Source organism: Pleurodeles waltl, chromosome 2_2 (assembly GCF_031143425.1).
Source record: "Pleurodeles waltl isolate 20211129_DDA chromosome 2_2, aPleWal1.hap1.20221129, whole genome shotgun sequence".
Taxonomy (NCBI): Eukaryota; Metazoa; Chordata; class Amphibia; order Caudata; family Salamandridae; genus Pleurodeles; species Pleurodeles waltl.
In genome coordinates this window covers 935,519,260-935,542,184 of record NC_090439.1, presented here as the reverse complement: position 1 = coordinate 935,542,184, position 22,925 = coordinate 935,519,260, and positions in this window count along the sequence as shown.

The following is a 22,925-nucleotide window of genomic DNA, read 5'->3' as shown; positions in this document are numbered from 1 at the left end:
GTTGTAGGATGTAGGGGTGTTGCTGGTTGCTCCAAATGTCCTTCTCTGCCTTTGAAGACCAGTTTGGCAGCCCTCCCCCTTCCTGCCTCACCATCTGCTCAGGGGAGATTCCCTCCCACAGGCACATTCCTTTGTGTGAAGCCAGGCCACTTCACACCTCATCAAGGCAGCCTGTCTAGGCTGCTTGAGGCTGGCCAATCAGAGCACAGCAGCACAAACAATGCAGGGCTGAAATTGGCAACTTTTCAGGTAAAGTTTAAAACTCTTTACCTGAACAAGTTATATTAAATCTAACAACTGGAAGTTGTGGGATTTATCACAACAATTAATTTGATACCAAATTCTTGGTATGCATCATTTAAGGAGACTTTAAAAATTAAAATAAAGTCTCCCCATTCTAGCCTATGAAGGCCATTTACTACTATGAGGGAAAAAACGAATTTGGCTGTTTTTACCTCACCAGGGCTTATACAACTATTTTTATAAGGCCCCTGCTTATAGTTACATAGCACCCAGCCCTAGGGGCACATAGGGCACACCTTAGGGGTGACTTATATGTAAAAATAAGGTAGTTTAAGACTTTGGAACTACTTTTAATTCCAAAGTCGAATTTGCATATAACTTTAATTTAAACGCAGCCAGCAAGGCAGGCCTGCCTTTAAAATGACGCTGGGCACCTGCTGTGGTCCCTAAACCTACATGCCCTACCATATACTAGGGACTTATAGGTAGGTTAACTTAGCCAATTATAATTAGCCTAATTTGCATATCCATTTTACACAGAGCACAGGCCCTGGGACTGGTTAGCAGTACCCAGGGCACCATCAGAGTAAGGAAAACACCAGCAAAAAGTGGAAAATGGGGCAAAAAGTTAGGGGGCCTCTGCAATCAGCCCTGTTTTCTCACAAGGTGTATGTGTGCTGGGTATGCTACTTGGTCTCCCTTCGGGCATGTGCATGTGGGGTCGGGAGGGACTGAAAGCCCCCAGCCCTGAAATGATTGTTTAACCACGCTGATCAACACCTTTACTGCACTTCACCGGAAATGGTTGGACACATCTGGCACAAGTTGTACTCCACAGGTCTGACTTCTGTATGGCTCCCATGCAAAGTACAGTGGATGTTACATCCACCTGTCTGATGGCCATACCAATGCCTGCAAAAGTTTTACTCAAGATTATTAATGTCACTAACAAAGATGGAGAGGTACAAGAAAGTGATGTGTTATCCCAGTTTAGTCCTGTAGATCTTGCCAAGAAGTAATGGATGAAAAGTGGAACAACGTGACACAAGTGATTACTTACAATATTACTACCGGCGACGTATGTTACTATATGACCTGTGATTTTCACAAAATCGGAAAATGTGCTCAACTGCACCTAGAGGCAACAATAGGTTCTCCTCAGGAGATCCCGTGGAAACAACAAACTCAGTGTTACTACAGAACCAATAAACATTGCAAAAGGATGAACAATGACATTGTGACTGCTACTAGTCACATCAAGCATGTCACACTACCTGTGGGATGGTTATTCTCTTGTGGAAATACCACTTTTACATGCATTCCTGCTAATATAACTGGTTAACCGTGTACCTTTACACAATTAGGACTCATGATGTTTCCATTTCATTCTGTACATAGTCCCTATCCAAGGGAAACAGTTCAACTAAGTGAGGATTGTGATTCTGAAATTCAAATATTATCTAAATCAGAATATACAAGCTTAAGCCTTTCTATTGTAGGAGGTATTTTTCTGCGCACAGCTTGTTAACGTGTTTTCGCTTTTTCTCACCAAGGACAGGAACATAACATGGGGAGTAAAAGAGATAAGGGTATACCAGGCTGAGAATGTTTATGGTAGAGCAGGGTAAGGCTTGGTCTTGCAAGTACACCTTGGGATCTGGCCAGTCTCTAGCGTGTTCTTTCAACACTGACCTGGTACAGCAAATTACTCGACGGGAGGGTGGTTTCTAGAGCCTGCCTCTTTAGTTTGTTTAAAGTATGTAAGGTTGCGACGCTTAACAACTGAGTGAAGAATGAACTAATCTGGAAGTGGATGTAGTACACAGAAAATAATCCTATTGAGGATGGTCTCCCTCTTGTTTTGGTTGTCTAGGGTTCCACAACATGAAGATGGCAGACAAGGGATGATGTCAGAGTCAAACCCCATGGTGATGCATTTTTAATTCTTATTTTTTACTTTGCGGTGTGCATGCACTACTACGTAATCACTATATATCTATCTCTCTCTCTCTCTCTCTCTCTCTCTATATATATATATATATATATATATATATATATATATATATATATTATATTCATAGTTGAAGTATTGCATTTTCTTTTTTTCTTTGATCATTATTATCCTGCTGCACTGATTATGTTGAGAATTGCACGTGTGTTGCTGCATTTGAAATAAAAGCTCACATTATTCTTTTCATTTGTGAAACTTGGGAAATGCCTTAATAAATTCATTACTCAGACTAAAAGTGCTACAGTCTTTGCATTCCTTTCACTTCATTCCCTCTCTGTCTGAAGTAAAGCAGAACAGAGTCATACATATTGTAGGTCACAATCACAGCCCCATGGCACCCCCTTTGGCCAGGTCTCTGACACTGCACCGCCACACACAACAAAACATTAATAATATTGCATCACACAACAGCAGATCCTCATCAATCTCACACCTACAAATTAAAGTGACACTCTCACATTGTTCACATGCAATAGCTCTGACAAAACAATTACATCTGTATGACTGTGTCATTGAACCAAAACACACCTCCACCACAACATCCATGTAAAGGACTCACACATATCACCCACATTTGCAAGAGAATGTAAAGTAAATGGGATGCTGAATAATTTGTGGAACAATCATCCAAAGCACAGTAAGTAAACAATTCCTGCACAATAAGTACAGGAGCATCAGGAGGGGCCAAAAAGACTGCTGCCTTGGGACACATTTTACTTTGCACATGCCTCCAAATCACTATTTGCACAGGAACTGATGAATATCAGAGACAACCACTAGCATTACCAAGTGTCATGCGCATGTGGCAAATGTGTAAGTACAAGTCTAGTCAGTAAGTGCAACAGTAACAGCATGGGTACTACAGTTAGATAATGTAGGAGTAAGGTACACACAGCAAAATGGACAGTTGTCCATTCAATTCAATTCAACTTTATTTTAAATGTTTGTTTTCAGTTTGTGTAAAAAGTAACTACATGGTCCAGAATGCCACAAAATGGACACTACAGACCTGTACTATTTAAGGAAAAGAGAGAAAGGACTCACTAGCCGTGAGCAAGACTTGTTAGAAGTCAAAACGCATTGGTGGTTGCTGTAATAATAAAATAGAGTATTTAGAAATCCTCCTGGAGTGAGATGAATACTTTGTTGATATTGATACTAACCGAGATTGGTCTCCTCCGTCATTAGCACCGGCAGTGGAGTGCGCGCAACGAATAATTATTTTCAGACCATTTGGATTGAATATATATATATATATATATATATATATATATATATATATATATATATGTTACCTAGTGGCGGTTGCCACTAGGGAGTTATAGGTAGGATTACGTTTCTATACAAAAAGCATTTTTTACTTGCCTATGTCATTGGCACCGCTTGACAAATCTTCATGAAACCTTCAAAAAAAATTGCCAGTTCCATCAGCTGCTACATGGAAATTTTTGGGGTGATCCGTCCAGGAGGGGCTGCGAAAAAATAGAGATCCAAAACACATTTTTCCCATTCATTTTTCCATAGGGATTTTGAACAGCAATAGCGCCAAATCTACTGGACAGAATTACACCAAATTTGGCATGAAGGTAAGTCCTGGTCCAGAAAGAGTGCTTGTTTTGTTTTGGTGTAATTCCGTTCAGTAGTTATTGAGAACACAAAGGGAAAGCAAATATATATATCTAGGGACACAAAGGATTTGTGCCGTCTAACGATCTCGTACTGACATCACATATGATATAACTGATGACATCATTCTCACAAACAGTCATACACCCACTCATTTGCTGACACAAACTGTTGTATACCAACACACACACACATCTACTCACATACTTATTCAGAGATGCATAAGAGTAGTGATATACAGACATGCATTCAGTCAAACATTCAGTGACACAACCACACACTCACCATTACACTTCTAACTGAGTTATTGACAGGCTCATACAGTTACTTACACACCCATTCATACACCCACTGTAATACCCACTCAAACTCACACAAGAGATCACTATTCTAGTGACACATCCAGTTAATCAGCTGTAGAAACACTGACACACCCACACACTGACACACTCACTCACTGACACACCAACATACTCATCCACCCACACACTCACATATACAGTCACTGACACAGTCACTGACTCAATATTACTGTCACCTCTACACTCAATCACTCACCTGTACAACTATTCACACACCAACTCACTCACATGAAAAGGCACTTACATACCCACTCAGTCACCAATACAGCCATTTATACAGCCACTCACTGACCAACACAAGTTCTCACACATCCACTCACTATCCTATATAAAAACTGACTCACCCACTCAGTTTACAATGCAGCTACTCATACACCTATACAGTGACACCCATTCACTTACCAAGGCAACCACTCTGGCACCCACTCACTCACAAATGCAGCCACCCACAGACCCACTCTCTAAATGTAATGCAGCTGCTCACACAGTCACTTGCTCACCTATACAGCAACTTACAGAACCATTCAGTCTCCCATACAGCAATTAATTCAGCTACTCATTCACCCATAGACACACTTACACACCCACTCACACATTGATACAACACTTACATTCACTGGATGATGTCATCAGTGATGTCATATGAGATGTCATCAGTGATATCATGAGTGATGTAATATGGGAGGTTATAACCTCACCCCTGCCCATCAAAAGAAATATCCCACCCCCAGTACCCACCCCAATCACCTTAATCCACCCCACCCCTGCCCTATCCCCACTTACCTCACTGCAACCACTTCCAAACAAGGCCTGGCTGTTTCTGTACCTTAACTACGGATATGCATAGTTCAGCACATGCGTGGTTAATGTACATAAACAGCCATGCGTTGTTTAAGCAAGCATGCTAATGCTTGCATGGGAAATGTCTGCGTTGTTTACAATGCATGGTAGAGGACATTTCCCAAAATATACATATATATATATATATAGTTTACATTTTATTGTACATATCTATATATATATATATATATATATATATATATATATATATTTATACATATTTGTTTTATAATAACTTTGCCGTCTTTTGACAAATCTTAATTGAACTTTATAAAAAGAACTTCATCCAACGCAGCTCCTTTCTTGAATGTTTCAGGCTGATCCATCAATTGGATGCCGAATAAAAAGGGGTTGCCAAAACTCAATTTCCCTATGTGTAGGAAAGTACCATCTTGCCTGGCATGTTACCCCCATATTTCACTGTATATATGTTGTTTTAGTGTATGTGTCACTGGGACCCTGCCAGCCAGGGCCGCAGTGCTCATAAGTGTGCCCTGTATGAGTTCCCTGTGTGATGACTAACTGTCTCACTGAGGCTCTGCTAACCAGAACCTCAGTGGTTATGCTCTCTCTGCTTTCCAAATTGTCACTAACAGGCTAGTGACCAATTTCACAAATTCACATTGGCATACTGGAACACCCTTATAATTCCCTAGTATATGGTACTAAGATACCCAGGGTATTGGGGTTCCAGGAGATCCGTATGGGCTGCAGCATTTCTTTTGCCACCCATAGGGAGATCTGACTATTCTTACACAGGCCTGCCAGTGCAGCCTGAGTGAAATAACGTCCATGTTATTTCACAGCCATTCACCACTGCACTTAAGTAACTTATAAGTCGCCTATATGTCTAACCTTCACCTGGTGAAGGTTGGGTGCAAAGTTACTTAGTGTGTGGGCACCCTGGCACTAGCCAAGGTGCCCCCACATCGTTCAGGGCAAATTCTCCAGACTTTGTGAGTGCGGGGACACCATTACACGCGTGCACTATACATAGGTCACTACCTATGCATAGCGTCACAATGGTAACTCCGAACATGGCCATAAAACATGTCTAAGATCATGGAATTGTCACCCCAATGGCATTCTGGCATTGGGGAGACAATTCCATGATCCCCCGGGTCTCTAGCACAGAACCCGGGTACTGCCAAACTGCCTTTCCTGGATCTCCACTGCAGCTGCTGCTGCTGCCAACCCCTCAGACAGGTTTCTGCCCTCCTGGGGTCCAGGCAGCTCTGGCGCAGGAAGGCATAACAAAGGATTTCCCTTTGGAAATAGGTGTGATGGCTGGGGAGGAGTAGCCTCCCCCAGCCTCTGGAAATGCTTTGATGGGCACAGATGCTGCCCATCTCTGCATAAGCCAGTGTACACCGGTTTAGGGATCCGCCAGCCCTGCTCTGGCGCGCAACTGAACAAAGGAAAGGGGAGTGACCACTCCCCTGACCTGCACCTCCCAGGGAAGGTGCCCAGAGCTCCTCCAGTGTGCCCCAGACCTCTGCCATTTGGAAACAGAGGTGTTGCTGGCACACTGGACTGCTCTGAGTGGCCAGTGCCATCAGGTGACGTCAGAGACTCCTTCTGATAGGCTCTTACCTTTCTTACTAGCCTATCCTCCTTCCTAGGTAGCCAAACCTCCTTTTCTGGCTATTTAGGGTCTCTGCTTTGGGGAATTCTTCAGATACCAAATGCAAGAGCTCACCAGAGTTAATCTGCATCTCCCTCTTCACTTTCTGCCAAAGGATCGACCGCTGATTGCTCAGGATGCCTGACAAAAAAAAAACAACAAAGTAGCAAAGATGACTACTGCAACCTTGTATCACTTCATCCTGCTGGCTTTCTCGCCTGTTTCCTGGTGGTGCATGCTCTGGGTGTAGTCTGCCTCCTTTCTGCACCAGGAGCTCTGACGAAATCTCCTGTGGGTCGACGGAATCTTCCCCCTGCAACCGCAGGCAACAAAAGACTGCATCACCTGTCCTCTGGGTCCCCTCTCAGCACGACGAGCTTGGTCCCTGGAACTCAGCAACTCTGCCCAAGTGACTCACGCAGTCCAGTGACTCTTCAGTCCAAGTTTGGTGGAGGTAAGTCCTTGCCTCCCCACGCTAGACTGCATTGCTGGGTACCGCGTGATTTGCAGCTGCTCCGACTCCTGTGCACTCTTCCAGGATTTCCTTTGTGCACAGCCAAGCCTGGGTCCCCGACACTCTAAACTGCAGTGCACAACCTTCTGAGTTGTCCTCCGGTGTCGTGGGACTCCCTTTTCTGACTTCAGGTGGACTCCGGTTCACTCCTCTTCTAAGTGCCGGATCCGGTACTTCTGCTGGTGCTGTCTGCTTCTGTGAGGGCTCCCTGACTTGCTGGGCGCCCCCTCAGTCTCCTCATCCAAGTGGCAACATCCTGATCCCTCCTGGGCCACAGCAGCATCCAAAAACCCTAACTGCGACCCTTGCAGCTAGCAAGGCTTGTTTGTGGTCTTTCTGCGTGGGAGCACCTCTGCAAGCTTCTTCACAACGTGTGACATCCATCCTCCAAAGGGGAAGTTCCTAGTCCTCTTCGTTCTTGCAAAACACCAAGCTTCTTCCATCGGGTGGCAGCTCCTTTGCACCCTCAGCTGGCATTTCCTGGGCATCTGCCCACTCTCGACACTGTCATGACTCTTGGACTTGGTCCCCTTGTCTTACAGGTACTCAGTTCTGGAAATCCACTGTTGTTGCTTTGTTGGTGTTGGTTTTCCTTGCAGAATCCCCCTATCACTACTTCTGTGCTCTCTGGGGGTTGTAGGTGCACTTTACACCTACCTTACAGGGTCTTGGGGTGGGCTATTTTTCTAACTCTCACTGTTTTCTTACAGTCCCAGCGACCCTCTACAAGCTCACATAGGTTTGGCTTCCATTCGTGGTTCGCATTCCACTTTTGGAGTATATGGTTTGTGTTTCCCCTATACCTATGTGCTCCTAATGCAATCTATTGTAACTTTACACTGCTTACATTACTTCCTTTTGCTATTACTGCATATTTTTGGTATTGTGTACATATATCTTGTGTATATTTGGCATCCTCATACTGAGGGTACTCACTGAGATACTTTTGGCATATTGTCATAAAAATAAAGTACCTTTATTTTTAGTATATCTGTGTATTGTGTTTTCTTATGATATTGTGCATATGACACCAGTGGTATAGTAGGAGCTTTGCATGTCTCCTAGTTCAGCCTAAGCTGCTCTGCTATAGCTACCTTCTATCAGCCTAAGCTGCTAGAAACACCTCTTCTACACTAATAAGGGATAACTGGACCTGGTACAGAGTGTAAGTACCCCTTGGTACCCACTACAAGCCAGGCCAGCCTCCTACACTATGCAAATCCCAAAGTAATTTTTTAACAGTGCTTCAGCCAAACTGGCTGAACAGAGTTTCAACAAATTTGGAATAATGTGAAATCTCCATCCATAAAGTGTAACATTACATAATATGGTAATCTGATTAGCCAAGGGGGCCTTTTTCCTCTTCAGCCATTTAGTTCCTGCCAGTCCAAGGGAAACTTGCACTCTGATTGGCTGGCTGCAACATGAGGACAAATGTTGCAGCTGCCATTTCAGTATATGGGGACTTGGCTCCTGTGTCCTTAAAATGAAATAAATAAATAAGGTATAAGGGGGCAATAAATAAGGTAGGAGTACCCTGATACGCAGGGGTCAAAATTAAAATTTAAAAAATTGGGTTGCCACAGATGACAGCAAAATCCTCCTGCTCCACAAAAGTCCCACTGAGGAAAGGGGCCCTCCTGGATCCCACGAGTCTCACAGGATTAGGAAAACCATTTTAAAAAATGGGATGCCAGTGACTGTGGTGAGTTGGACGCCCATCTGCGGCTGGCCCTGCAGCTAACCCATGTCACACACTGCAGTAGGACATGTGTGATGGGAGTTGGCTACCCTTGATGGGGTGTGTGTGAGGTCTGGCCTAGGACCAGGCCCTGTGGCAAACCCCACACTGTACACGGCCAAAGGGCATGCACAAAGGGGTTGGATGCCTGGGGGTCGATTGGGTACAGGACATGGACCCAGGGCAAGCCCTGCAGACAAGTCTATGGCAGGCGGTTGGCATAATTTCATAATACAATAAATGGACCCAGAAATCCACTGGAGAAAACAAAAGTTAAAGTGACTTTAAAGTCTTGTAAGGTAATAACATCTTACCTTGTATTTTTCTTTAAAAAGCAGAAATTCACTGAAAAAAACAAAGGTTAAAGTGATGTTATAGTTAGGGAAAAATGTCAGTCTAAACAGCATTTGAAACTAAACAAATCACTGAAATTCACCAGTTGTAGTTATTTAAAGTAACTATAAATCACACACCTGCCATAAACAGGTTTTTCTTCAATTATGTCATTTCAAATGTTGTGTTGATATCAATAATGTGATAGAATCTGTCATGAGTGATGGAATATGTGAGGTCATAAGCATCGCAAGTAAAAGGCACAGGAGCCCCTTTTTTAAGATGGAAAAACCATTATGCTATCAGAAAAACCTCTCTCCAGCTCTGGTATGTAGATGATGTCTCACAACATGGTGGGAACTGGTTGTCACTCCTACTGAGGTTAGAGTTCAAAGTCCCTAGGAGGGCTGTGTAAATGAATGGAAACATATAGGACTAGCCCCGTTTTTTGTCAACAAGTCAAAGTAAAAGTGTTAGGGCTGTCCTTTGCTCTGCTGGTGATCCTGTACCCATCCTAGATGGTTATTTCCTGATAAATGTTGAGTACTTACCACCACCCTATTTTTTCTGGGTCTAGGGAAAAGCTTTGATCTTCTGAGCCACAGATGATAGTTTTTCCAGCCAAGAATATGTATTACATCTCTAGTGGTGCGATGAGTGGCAGAATTGGTTTTAAGACAGTTCTGGCTCAGGCAGATCAAAGTACATTTTTTATGATGTTACTTTCCTCAAAAGTTAACAAAAATCTTATTTCACTTCCAAATCAGATATTGAAAGTTAAGTGGAACATAAATGTGAATCATGTTTCTAGCATTTTTCCAAGCAAAGAAAGAACAGAAGTATTTTGATCATACCCAGGCCTGCCGTATGGCAAAATGGAGCTGAACTTACACAGTGCAAAATAGATTTGCATAATTCACAACATTTCAGGAATTTTGCTTTATGGTCATTGCACAAAGTTTCTGGAAATACGCAATTAAGCCATGTCATGGAATTAATTACACACTGTTTACAGCAAAATTATACAAAGGGAGTGTGGGAACAATTAGAACAACCAGAATGAAAGTGTCTGTTGTTGAAAGCACTTGTGTTTTCTATACTTTTCCTTGCATTAAATCCTTCTCTGCATCAACAAATGACAAGGAGGCACATCTCATGCTAAAATACAACAATATATCAATTTGTATTTCACATACTTACACCTAATTTCCTGTAAATTTGCTAAACTTTCCAACAATTACACAGAAGCAGATAATGTGAATTTCACGCACCCTTGATTTTAAGGGCCTGATTTAGATCTTGGTGGTAATGGTCCCACTGTTGTTTTTCCATTATAAAATACATCCACCGCCTTGGCAATCCGCCTGCCCAATATAGATGTTGGCGGTCCCATAGACAAATGACAAATGACAGCTGATGAACCACTGACTCTGCCCGGAATCTACCCCCACATCGATGGCAGCATTGAAAATAGTGACTGCCAGCAGGACTCCAGGCACCTTTCCCAGCAAGCAGATTACAGCGCATCTTCTCACCAAGCCCACTGTGGCAGTGTTACCTCCACGCCTGAGTTGGCAGATTAGAAGGGAAATTAAGAAAAAATGTACCTTTTTTCCCGTTTCCACTTTCGTTTTCAACTGGACAGGACCTGCCTTTGCTGCTGCTACTGGACAATGGAGGACAAACAACTCCGCCATCATTGTACTCGAAGGTAGAGATACCACAATATCCGTGTACATTGTTTGGTCAGTGCACATGAGCTCGGGACCACTGCAGTCCTACACATGTCACAGTTATTTTTTCAAAATACCTGTGACATGCTTATGTCGGGAACATATTTCTTTCAGAGAGTAATGGGGAAACAATGGTAAAAGACACATATTATACACATACACTATTGTTATTGTGGTGTTAGTATTCAGTGCCAAATGAATGCTGGCATCACAATAACAATGGCATCACACTTACCACCATGCCCATATGTGCACATTGCAAGGGAACCTGTACCTATGATATTGTGTATCCAGTTGGGTATGTGAGTCAGTAAGTGTATGTGTGTGTGGGATTGGATTGGATGGTTGAGGTGGAGGGAGCACAAGTAAGTGATGTGGTTGCAGAACAGGCTGCAACACATCCAGAATGCCTCTGCATGCCTCATACTGGACATCCCCTGCCACATCACAGACCACCTGAAAAACCTGCACTGGCTCCCAGTCAACAAGAGAATCACCTTCATACTCCTCACCCATGCTCACAAAGCACTGCACAACACCGGACCAGAATACCTCAACAGATGACTCTCGTTCTACACCCCGACCGGGCATCTCCGCTCCTCCAACCTCGCACTCGCAACCATCCCATACGTCTGCAGAACTCCAACCGGCAGTAGATCATTCTCGCACCGCGCCGCCAAAACGTGGAACACTCTTCCCACCCACCTGTGCCGGACCAAAGACCTCCTTACCTTCAGGAAACTTCTCAAGACCTGGCTGTTCGAGCAGTAGCAGCACCTCCCCCCTTCTCCCCTCCCCATCTCCTCAGCACCTTGAGACCCTCGCGGGTGAGTAGTGTGCTTTACAAATTCCTGATTGATTGATGGATTAAAGATTAATAATTTCCCCTCCCCTTAGTTCACTAAAGTGGAATCATCAGGGAATCATGACTCAGAAGTGGTCCCTGCAATAGGTGTTTCTGTGTCTTAAAAGGTGATCCACTCTGGGGGGCTATGGTTCTAGATATAAATCAAGAGAGGATGCCTGACAAGCTCTACCACACATGTAACACTTCATTTTAGAAAAGCCTATTCACACTATGCTGCCGACTTCGAGCTACTGATGCTTTCAGTGTCTATCTTCTCATTCTCTCTGGATCCTTGCATTAATTCTAGTTGGACAGTGTTTGTGGTCAGTGTCAGTAATGGCACAGCAGACTGAGGGGCATAGTTATACTTGTTTTGCGCCAAATTTGCATAATTTATTTAAATGTAAATTCAGTGTAAAACTAACTCCATATTTATACTTTGGTGCTAGACCCATCTAGCGCCAAAGGTATGGAGTTAAAGTAATTTTTTGGACATGGAAACCTATCTTGCGTCAGTGAGATGCAAGGTAGGTGTTCCCGTGCGAGAAATGACTCTATGGCCTCAGAGCCATATTTATCCCCTTGTGCTAAAATCACGCATGGGGGAAGGAGGGGTAAAATAATGGTGGAAAGCTTGCTTTGCACCATTATTTAACGCCTGGGTCAAGGCAGGTATTAGAGGACCTGTGGGCCTATTTCCATGGTGGAACACCATAGAATAAGCCCACAGGTGCCCTCCTCAGGCCCCAGGGACACCAGGGACAGAGGAGGATGGGGGCCCCCTTCCCAGGTAAGTATAGGTAAGTTCAGATAAGTATTTTTTTTTTTTAAATGCCATTGGAGGCCCTGAAGTGGGCCCCCTACATCGTACTGGGTGCAATGGCCATGCCCAGCGGACCCTGGTCCTCTGTGCTGGCCATTAGGGTGAAATGCATGACTCCTGTCTTTTCTAAGACAGGTGTCATGAGGTATGGATGGTTTTGAGTCAGAAAATGACGGTAAGCTGGTTAGAGTAATTTTTTTGTTTTTTTACGCTAGCCTACCCTTTGCACCGGCTTACACCATTCCATAAATATGGTGCCCGACTGGTTCTCAGAAATGGTGCAAGCCAGTGCTAAACTTTTTGGTGCAAAACTGCGTTAGTGCAGTTTTGCACCAAAAAGTATAAATATGCCCCTGAGTGCTTTAAGTGCTGTCTCTCTGATAAGCTGAGGAATTCTCAGCAGCATTCCTGTAGCTATGGGTCTAAGGCTCCGAAGAAATTTGATGATTGCAAGTTCTAGAATCGTTTTTGTTTTCAGGTTTTAACAGTGTCCAGTGTAACTAATTTGAGATGGATTCTTTTTGTTAGCTGCCACCAATCAACCCAATCCAATGTCTCTATCTTTTTGAGTTCCAGGTTGTTAGTTCATATCCTGTGTCCAGACTATATTTAAGGGGAAGTTTCAGTTAGACACTGTGGTCCTGAGTCACAAACATAAATGTACACTTTGTGTATGTTTACGATTGTTTGCTATTTACAAAGATATTTACAAATACATTTTACTAGTAGTATCTTTACAACTTTTCAGTCTTCACACATAAAAAGATGGACAATCCTATCTTTTTATGTGCAGAGACTCCACTATTTGTGCCACCCCAGATGATAAACACCTCATCTATGTGTCTGAGCCAGAGTACAACATGACACATGTCCTTCACCGTGCCGACTGCCATGAATACCTGCTACTCCCACCAGCTCATGAACAAATTCACGGTGGGGGTTTGATGGAAAATGTTTCTAGATATATTGACTTCTTTTCGAGGGACTTTGTCACTTTTCTCCCTCTCACTTACAAGACACTAAGGATCTCCTTAAAATAGGTAGAGGGCATTGAATGGACAGATGAATACCTACTTGTGACCCTGGATGTGTGTTTCCTTTATACCAATATAGATCCCAGGTAAGGTATTGAAACTTGTGGATACTTGGACACACTTCCGGAGGGCATGCCCATATACTTCTCTCATGCTAACATGTTGTTGGAGAGTATATGTATTTGTCTTGAAAACAATATTTTTCTACTCAATGGGGAACTGTATAGACTGAAGATCGGAACTGCTATGGGTCGGAGACCATCAAATGGAATATCCCATAATGGGAACCCCTGCGAGCAAAACACACTTACAGTAAGGAAGATGCTTACAGAGAGGAAGAAGGCACCATGTGTGAGAAGTTCAGCGAGAGGGGATATCCAGAATGGGTTCTTTAGAGAGTGAGGGACAGCGCTAACACCTTGTCTAGTGATAATACCTGTTAAATGATCCACCCAGATCTGTACCTAATAATAATTCCTCCATTAGGTTGATTACAACTTTCATCAATAAAACTGACAGAATATCCTGTGCAATGAGGAAACATTAGGGAATATTAATATATGGCCCTACCTTGGGCCCTCTCATGCAGGAAAAACCCAGTTTTAGATATAGAAAAGGGAATAATTGAAGGTATTTTCACCACCAGAGGTTCAGAGACTCAGGTACATAAGATGTTTCACACGTGCAAAAACTGCTAATCATGTAAATATAGCCACAGCAGGAAATTGTTCCAGCAACATTTTGGCAATGGAGAAAAAACTATCAACCACTTGTGATAATGCCTTTATCATTTATGTCTTAGAGTGTCCTTGCAAGAAATGGTGCATCTGTAGCATGATTTATCCGCTGAAGAAAAAGATATAAGGTCACATGCATGCTATTGACAACAGTGACCATCATAATCCCATTGCTAGACATTTTGCACAATGCAACATAGGAATTTGTTGATTTTTTTGCCTTTGAGCACATTCCATCCATTGATGGGGGGGCAAGGAACTCAAGTTAAAACGAAGGAAATCCTGCAGGGGTTATTTGCAAAAGAAGTGCTTAATATCCACCTACAGGAAACTTGAACCATTGCTGATATAATGAACTGCACAGTCTAATTGTCTAACACCCTTATTCTGAATTTTGCTGTCCCACCACGAGACCAGCAAACGCGTGAGGAGCATGCCACTGCCATGGCGGTCTTGTCCCTCCCAAGACCATTACAATATTCCCACTGGGCTGACCAACAGGTACATTGCAATATGCATTTCTGTCAGCAGTCCGGCAGGAACAGTCTTGCGAGATAGCCCTTGGCTCCATTAAAAGAGCTGAGTGCTATCTCACAGCACAGAGGGGGCAGGCCAGCACCCTGGGAATGTGCACTGTCTGTGAAGCAGAGAGTGCACATTCTGACAGTGCTGGGCAGGGATGCCCTTGCAATGCACATGCCATGGGCATGGGCAGTGCAGGCCCCCCCCCCCCCCCCCGGCCTCCTGCACTTGTTCTTTTCCAGCCATTACATGGTGAGGCAACAACCATGAAAAGGCTGGCAAAGAACAAGGTTGTAATCAGCCAGGTGAACTGAGTTAAGCCCCACTCTGGCTGACTACATTGAAGACCGCCGTCAGCCCGTTAGGAACAATGTTCCTGGCAGGGCAGTGGTCCCCAGGAAGGTCCACCCACCAGGGTTGTAATTGTGCAGACAGATCGCCCGGAGCACAGTGGTCCAACCATCAATGCAAGAGTGGCAATCCTCAAACCACCATACTTGTCAGAGGCTCTGTCTCTGTATTGTAGGAAGTTTGTACAGAAATTATAGGATTTTAAACATGTTTCTTCTTTTTGGGTTTCTTTTCATTAACTTTAGGAGGAGAGAAAAGGGATCTCTGTTGAGATGTGGTGATGCCCATCTGGACGGGATCCCCCTATTATTTTCTCAGGCCTAATGGGGCCACAAATGTGGTGCATCACAGATGAGAAGCTATGTTTAAGTATCTTTTTATGTGATATAGGTTTTTGCACACATTTTTCTCTTTGTTGGGCTGATATGTTGAATTTTGAGAGAAAGATGTGGGAGGGTGATACAATTGGTACCCCATGGGAGATGTACTTGCAAATCCCTTGATCTGGTTCAGTTTGTGCTGATACCTTTGTAGGTTTGTTTACATATTGCTCACAAACAGCCCACTTCGGCTTTAGGTCTGGTTTTCTCACTCTATTTTCTGATCTCTTCACATGAGATTGCCCACTTGGGCAATATTACCTCGGTCCCTTCTCTGCAATGTGTGATGGATTCAATGAAGGTGGGACCTTGTAGGTACATGGGTTCACATGTTGTACTTGCCTATTTCTGCATGTACACATTACATGAGTATACAAGTTATCTATTATGATTTTTGTGAGGCTCACACGCTGCTATGAGTGGGGGATCTGGTTTTATTTGCTTTATTAATTGTGTATCATCAAACACTGTGTTCCTGATGGTTTGGAACAATGACTTATATATACTAGAATTATGACTGCCCTTGTTGTAGCATGTGGGGAGTTACCTTTTTATGAACCATTACATCAGCCCCCTTTTTCATTGTTTGTTGGGCTGATAACTGACTTGTGGCATTAATTTTAGATGTATGGATAACATTATTTGTAATGTACTTTATGCATATTTAGGTTTCCAATAAGTATTACATTTCCACTCTATCATACCCAACATAGTATGTGTGCCACAAACTAATTGTACTGAACATTGACATGAACACAAAAAAGGGACATCAAACCAAAAAATGTAACAAGGTTGTTAACACACTTCGGCCTCCATTATGAAGTTGGCGGTAAATCCCGCTTACCGCCGCGGTGACGGCCGCCAACATACCATTGCGAAGGAGAACATCAGTTTGCCATATTATGACACACGCACACTAAACCAACAGAATACTGCCACAAACACATATCTGCCAGACCAAAGGTCAGTAGTAAAGTGTTGGTACAAACACCCATACCATTATGCCAACAAAACTATGCCCACCACATTATGACCAACGAATCACCACAGTGTACATTCAAAAGAGGTAAACCATTGGTAGTACACACCGGCGCGGCCAGAATGGCCACCCAAATACAAACCAACCCAACATTGTAAAAAACAATAATCACACACCTGACACTGATACAAACACCACACCCACCCACCAAAGCACTACAAAACATACACCCATATTACACACAACTTTTTCCGAACATGAAAAGACTGCAATAGCTAGCCACGCAAATGTAGGAGGCTGGCCTGGTTTGTAGTGGGTACCTTGGTTACTTAAATCTTACACTAGGACCAGTTATCGCTTGTTAGTGAAGGTAGTAGTGTTCTAGCAGCTTAGGTTGATAGAGGTAGCTATAGCAGAGCAGCTTAGGCTGAACTAGGAGACATGCAAATCTCATGCAATACCACTTATAGTTACACAGTAAAGACAATACTCAGTGTTACCAAAAACAAAGGTATTTATTTGGGTGACACAGTATCAAAGATATCTTAGAGATAATACTCCTTCTGGAGGTATGTATTATACACAATATATACACTAGACACCAAAATTAGACAAGTAAATAGTCATAGAACAATGCAAACAGTAGGAAATCCTATAGAATGCAATGGGAGAAAATAGGTCAGGGGCAACACAAACCATATACTAAAACAAGTGGAATATGAATCACAAATTCCCCCCCTAGATAAGTGTAGTGAGTGCAGAATCGCAGGGAGAGTAAGAATACAGTAAAGGTAAGTAAATTACCCCACCCCAGAGCTGAGAAAAGCAGGAGTAAAATACTGCAAGTTCCCTTAGGACACACTTCACCTAGTTCTTGGAATTTTGCAGCAGCCAACCAAGTCTGCAAAGAACAACTGCTGGATTATTGGACCTGAAGACCTGCAAAAGAAGGGGACCATGTCCAGAAGTCAAAAGAAGTTCAAGGAAGGACAGGAGCCCCTGCCAACCCAGAAGAGGGTGCAAAAGAAGAGTCCCCTGTTAGTAGAAGACTGCATAAATGCACCCTAGGAAGATGCCAGCAGGTTCCTGCATAATGCAAAAGATGTCCCATGGCGTGAAGATTGCTGCATATGAGATTTTGTGTTGGAAGGCTGTAACAAGCCTTGGCTATGGCAAAAGTGAATTTTTCAACAAAATGGTGCTGAATGGACCCAGGAGGGTCCGGTGGGGCCTCAACTCTGTGTGAGGAGGAAGAGGGGGCTCTCAGCGCTTTAGAGAGCCCTCAGAATGCCAGCCAGCATGCCCAGAAACCACAGGGTCTGGGTTCAAAGAGGTGCAAAATGCAGTTGATGCAGCACAACAAGAAGGTCACATGCCGCCGGTGAACAACTCAGCGAGTTGAGCATCACAGGATGGAGTGCAAAAGATTGCACAGAGGCCTCAGGAGGTGAAGAAGACACAATACATAGGGGTACCATCGTTCTCAGGGAAGGCAAGGTCCTACCTCCTCCAAATTGCATCAGCAGGACCTCAGGACAGTCTTTGTCGATGATATCCACCCTCTGTGTCATTAGGAGCGCGCTCGTTGCTGAGAGAGGAGTCCCAGGGTATCAGTCATCACCTTGGAAGGTGCCTGCTTGGAGCAGGGGAGTGACTCTGTCATTCCACGGGCGATTTCTTCGGTCCTTCTGGTGCAGGATGAAGACAGGGAGTCTCCATAGCATGCACACCATGGAAACTGTTGCAGTTCCTGACTTGGAGCTGAGGTTGCTGAAGAAAAGTGTCTCTTGTAGACACTTTGTTGCAGTAACAGCTTTTCTTGGAGCAGGCTGCGGTTGATCTGAGGTCAGAGGATGCTGAAGTAGTTGCAGAGGATTCCTGAAGGAAATTTCCAAGCAGAATCTGAAGAGAACCCGTAGGAGAGACCATAAATATCCCTAAGAGGGGGATTGGCTACCTTATCAGCTAAGGACCTATCAGGAGGGGTCTCTGACATCACCTGCTGGCACTGGCCACTCAGAGGCCTCCAGAGTGCCCCCACATCTTGCAAAGCAAGATGGCTGAAGTCTGGGACACACTGGAGGAGCTCTGGGCACCACCCCTGGGGTGGTGATGGACAGGGGAGTGGTCATTCCCCTTTCCTTTGTCCAGTTTCCCGCCAGAGCAGGGGAGGAGGGGTCCCTGAACTAGTGTAGACTGGTTTATGCAAGGAGGGCACCATCTGTGCCCTTCAAAGCATTTCCAGGGGATTGGGGAGGCTACCTCTCCCCAGCCTGTAACACCTATTTTCAAAGGGAGAGGGTGGAACACCCTGCTCTCAAAGGAAATGTTTCCTGGGACTGGGCTGCCATGGTGGAGGAAATAGTCAGAGTAGTGCCACAGCTGTTTGGAGCACAGGTACAGCAAATATCCATTGCCAGGAAGCTGGAGCTATGGCGGAGAATCGTGGACAGGGTGAGTGCCGTGGGACAGCATCCAAGAACAAGGGACGACATCAGGAAGAGGTGGAACGATCTACGGGGGAAGGTACGTTCCATGGCAGCAAGTCACCGGCTCGCCATCCAGAGGACTGGTGGTGGGCCCCCACCTCCTCCCACACAGCTGACAGCAAGGGAGGAGCAGGTCTTGGCAATTCTGCGTCCTTAGGGACTCACTGGAGTGCTGGTGAGTTAATATTTGCTGCTTATCATCCCCATACCTGCATGTCATCTCACACCCTCACCCTGACTCCCATCACTCCACTCCATCCCACACAGTGCACCTACACATGTGACTAACCCCAATACCAAGCCCTGCAGGCCATACCAATGCATGTCCAGCCCTCCCAGCCCTGCATGTGCACCCATTACCAAAGAATGCACAGCATGGAGAAGTAACAATCCCACAATACATCACTATACACAAACAAAGGGATGCAGGGCAACAGCAACAATATATGGAAAGATATTGGTGTAAAATATGTCACAGACATAAAGCATAATACATCACCTACATGCCACAGGTGCCCCAGACAATACCAGCAGAGAGGAGGTGCTAATACTATCCAGACCCCCAACTGAAGATGCCCCCAGTGATGACGGTAACTCTGAACTTCTGGATCTGGATGAACTACCTGGCCCATCAGGGGCCACTGCTCAGTCAGCCACCCCAGCCCACTCCCAGTCCACCAAAGAGCATCCACCCTCAGTAATCAACACCACAGCACCCACCCAATGTCCCCATTCTTCTGTTCCCAGGACATGTTAATCAGCATTGTTCCCACCTGTACAGGGACCCCAGTCCACAAGTCAGGGCCAAGACAATCAGGGTCCTGGGGTCAGTGGCAGTGGGCACACTGTTCAGGGGACACAGGCCCGGGGGGGTAGGGACACACAGAGGACAGCTATGTGCCAGGGGGAGGAGAGGCCCAGGGAACTGACTCTTCAGGAGCCACTCACTAATGTCCTGGGGGCTTACCAACAATCCCAGGACAAGATGGGCCAGATCCCTAACAACATGCAGGAAAACAAGTGGCTGCAGGAGGTACACCATCAGGAGATCAGGGTAGATTTGCAGGCCATCAACACCACCACCATGGTCTACATAGCAGGGGTGCTGGCTGATATGGCAAACATCATGAGGAAATGGACAGCACACCAGCTGATGCCTTCCACTAGCCAATTAACTGAACAGCCCACCACATCTGCTGCAGCTAGTGGACAGACGGCCCTGCCACTGGACCCACAGGCCACCAGAACCCCACCCCCTACAGAAGGTGAACCACCCCACAAATGTTCCCTGCAACACAAACAGAAGCCAGAGACATTAGCCAAGACCAAGACCACTACATCTGCTGCAGCTAGTGGACAGACGGCCCTGTCACAGGACCCACATGACATCTTGTGCAAATGACCTGAACACTATGATAGCATACAAATAATACAAATAATGACATGTAACTGTCTGTAGACATCACATCAGTGCCAGTTGTTATAACACCAACATCTGCAAAATGAGAAGGCATAGGTGACAGTGAGTTGAGATGCAAAGGAAGTGAATGGCATCCTGCTACAGCCACACTGAAAACATAAATAATCAGAGGAATGGTCAGTTCCACTATCTCACCTGTGTGTCAATGGACGTATTGATGCATAACTGATGTTCTGTTGTCCACATTCTCATCCTCTGCCTCCTCATCCTCACTGTCCTCAGGGTCCACTGCTGCCACAGGGGCATTTCCAATCTCCTCCTCCTGCAGATAAGGCACATGGCACCTGAGGGCCAGGTTGTACAACATGCAGCATGCTACTACTATCTGGCATACCTTCTCAGGGGAGTAGCCCTGAAGTCCACCTGTAAGATGGAGGCATCTGAACCTGGCCTTCAGGAGGTCGAAGGTACATTCTATGATCTGCCTGGCTCGTCCATGTGCATCATCAGCCCCTGTCCTGGCATTCCTCACAGGGGTCAGGAGCCACTATGGGTTTGGGTAGCCAGAGTCACCTACAAGTATTGAGGGACAAACATTTGCCTTACACAATGGTATGGGGCTAACTCCTGAAGGCATACACTGACATACATTAGGTGGGGACTCTGGCTCCCCTATTAGCCACACCCTGTGCCTCTGTAGTTGTGCCATCACATTTGGGATGCTCCTATTCCTTTGGACAAAGGCCTCATGCACTGACCCAGGATATTTGGCAGTGACATGGGAGATGTACTGGTCTGCCAGGCACACCATTTGCATATTGAATGAGTGGACACTCTTCTGATTCCTGATCACCTGTTCATTCTGCTGGGGGGGACACACACGCAATATGTGTTTCGTCAACCGCCCCAATAATATTTGGCATATGTCCCATTGCATAGAATCCTGCCTTCACAGTGGCCAAATCTTCCACCTGGAGGAAAGCGATGTAGCTGCAATGTGTTTGACCAAGGCAGACAAAACCCTTGCCAGCACAATTGAGAACATTGGCTGTGACATTCCTGCTGCCAAGCCCACTGTCACTTGGAATTAATCAGTTGTCAGGAAATGGAGCACTGATAGAACTTGCCCAAGAAGGGGTATCCCAGTGGGATGACGGATAGCTGATATCAGGTCAGGCTCCAATTGTACACACAGCTCCGTGACTGTGGCCCTGTCCAGTCTATAGAAGAGTATTATGTGCCTGTCCTCGATTGTATCCAAGTCCACAAGGGGTCTGTACATGGGGTCTTGTCTCCTCCTCCTATCTTGTGAGAAAGTAACCTCTTTCTAGGATGGTTACCGCAATTGTTGGCTTGTTTGTCAGTGTTTGTCAGTGTGTTTTTACTGTCTCACTGGGATCCTGCAATCCAGGACCCCAGTGCTCATAGTTTGAAACCTATTTGTCAGTGTGTTGTTACTGTCTCACTAGGATCCTGCTAGCCAGGACCCCAGTGCTCATAGTTTGTGGCTTATGTGTGTTGTCAGTATGCTTGACTGTCACTGGAGTTCTGCTAACAAGAATTCCAGTGCGTATGCTCTCTCTGTGTCCCAAATTTGTCACTAAAGTTTAGTGACTCCATATTCCAATTCTGATTGGCACACTGGACCCCCATTATACGTCCCCAGTATATGATACCTAGGTACCCAGGGCATTGGGGTTCCAGGAGATCCTTTTGGGCTGCAGCATTTCTTTTACCGCCCATAAGGAGCTCAGACAAACCTTTCTGCAGGATTGCCACTGCAGCCTGTGTGAAATAGTGTGTGTATTTTTCACTGCACCAGGTAACGTATAAGACAAATATATGTCTAACCTTAATTTAATGAAGGTTAGGTGCAAAGTTACTCTGTGTGAGGGCATCTTTGCACTAGCAAAGGTGCCCCTTCGTTGTCCAGGGCCAATTCCCTAGGCTTCCCTATGTCAACACATATATGTAGCTTCACAATGGTAACTGTGATTATGGCCACGTGAGGTGTCTAAAATTGTGAAATTGAACTCCCAATCCAAATCTGGTATTGGGGGGCCAGTTCCATACACCCTGGGGGGGCACCACCATGGACCCCTACTTCTGCCAAACCAGATCTCTAAGGTTTCCACTGCAGCGCCAGCTGCTGCCACTTCACAGACAGATTTCTGCCCTCAATCCCATTGAGCAGCTCAATCCCAGGAAGGCAGAACAATCAATTTCCTTTAGGAGACGGATGTTACACCCTCTCCCATTGGAAATAGGTGTTACAGGCATGGGAGGGGTATCCTCCCAGAGCCTCTGGAAATGCTT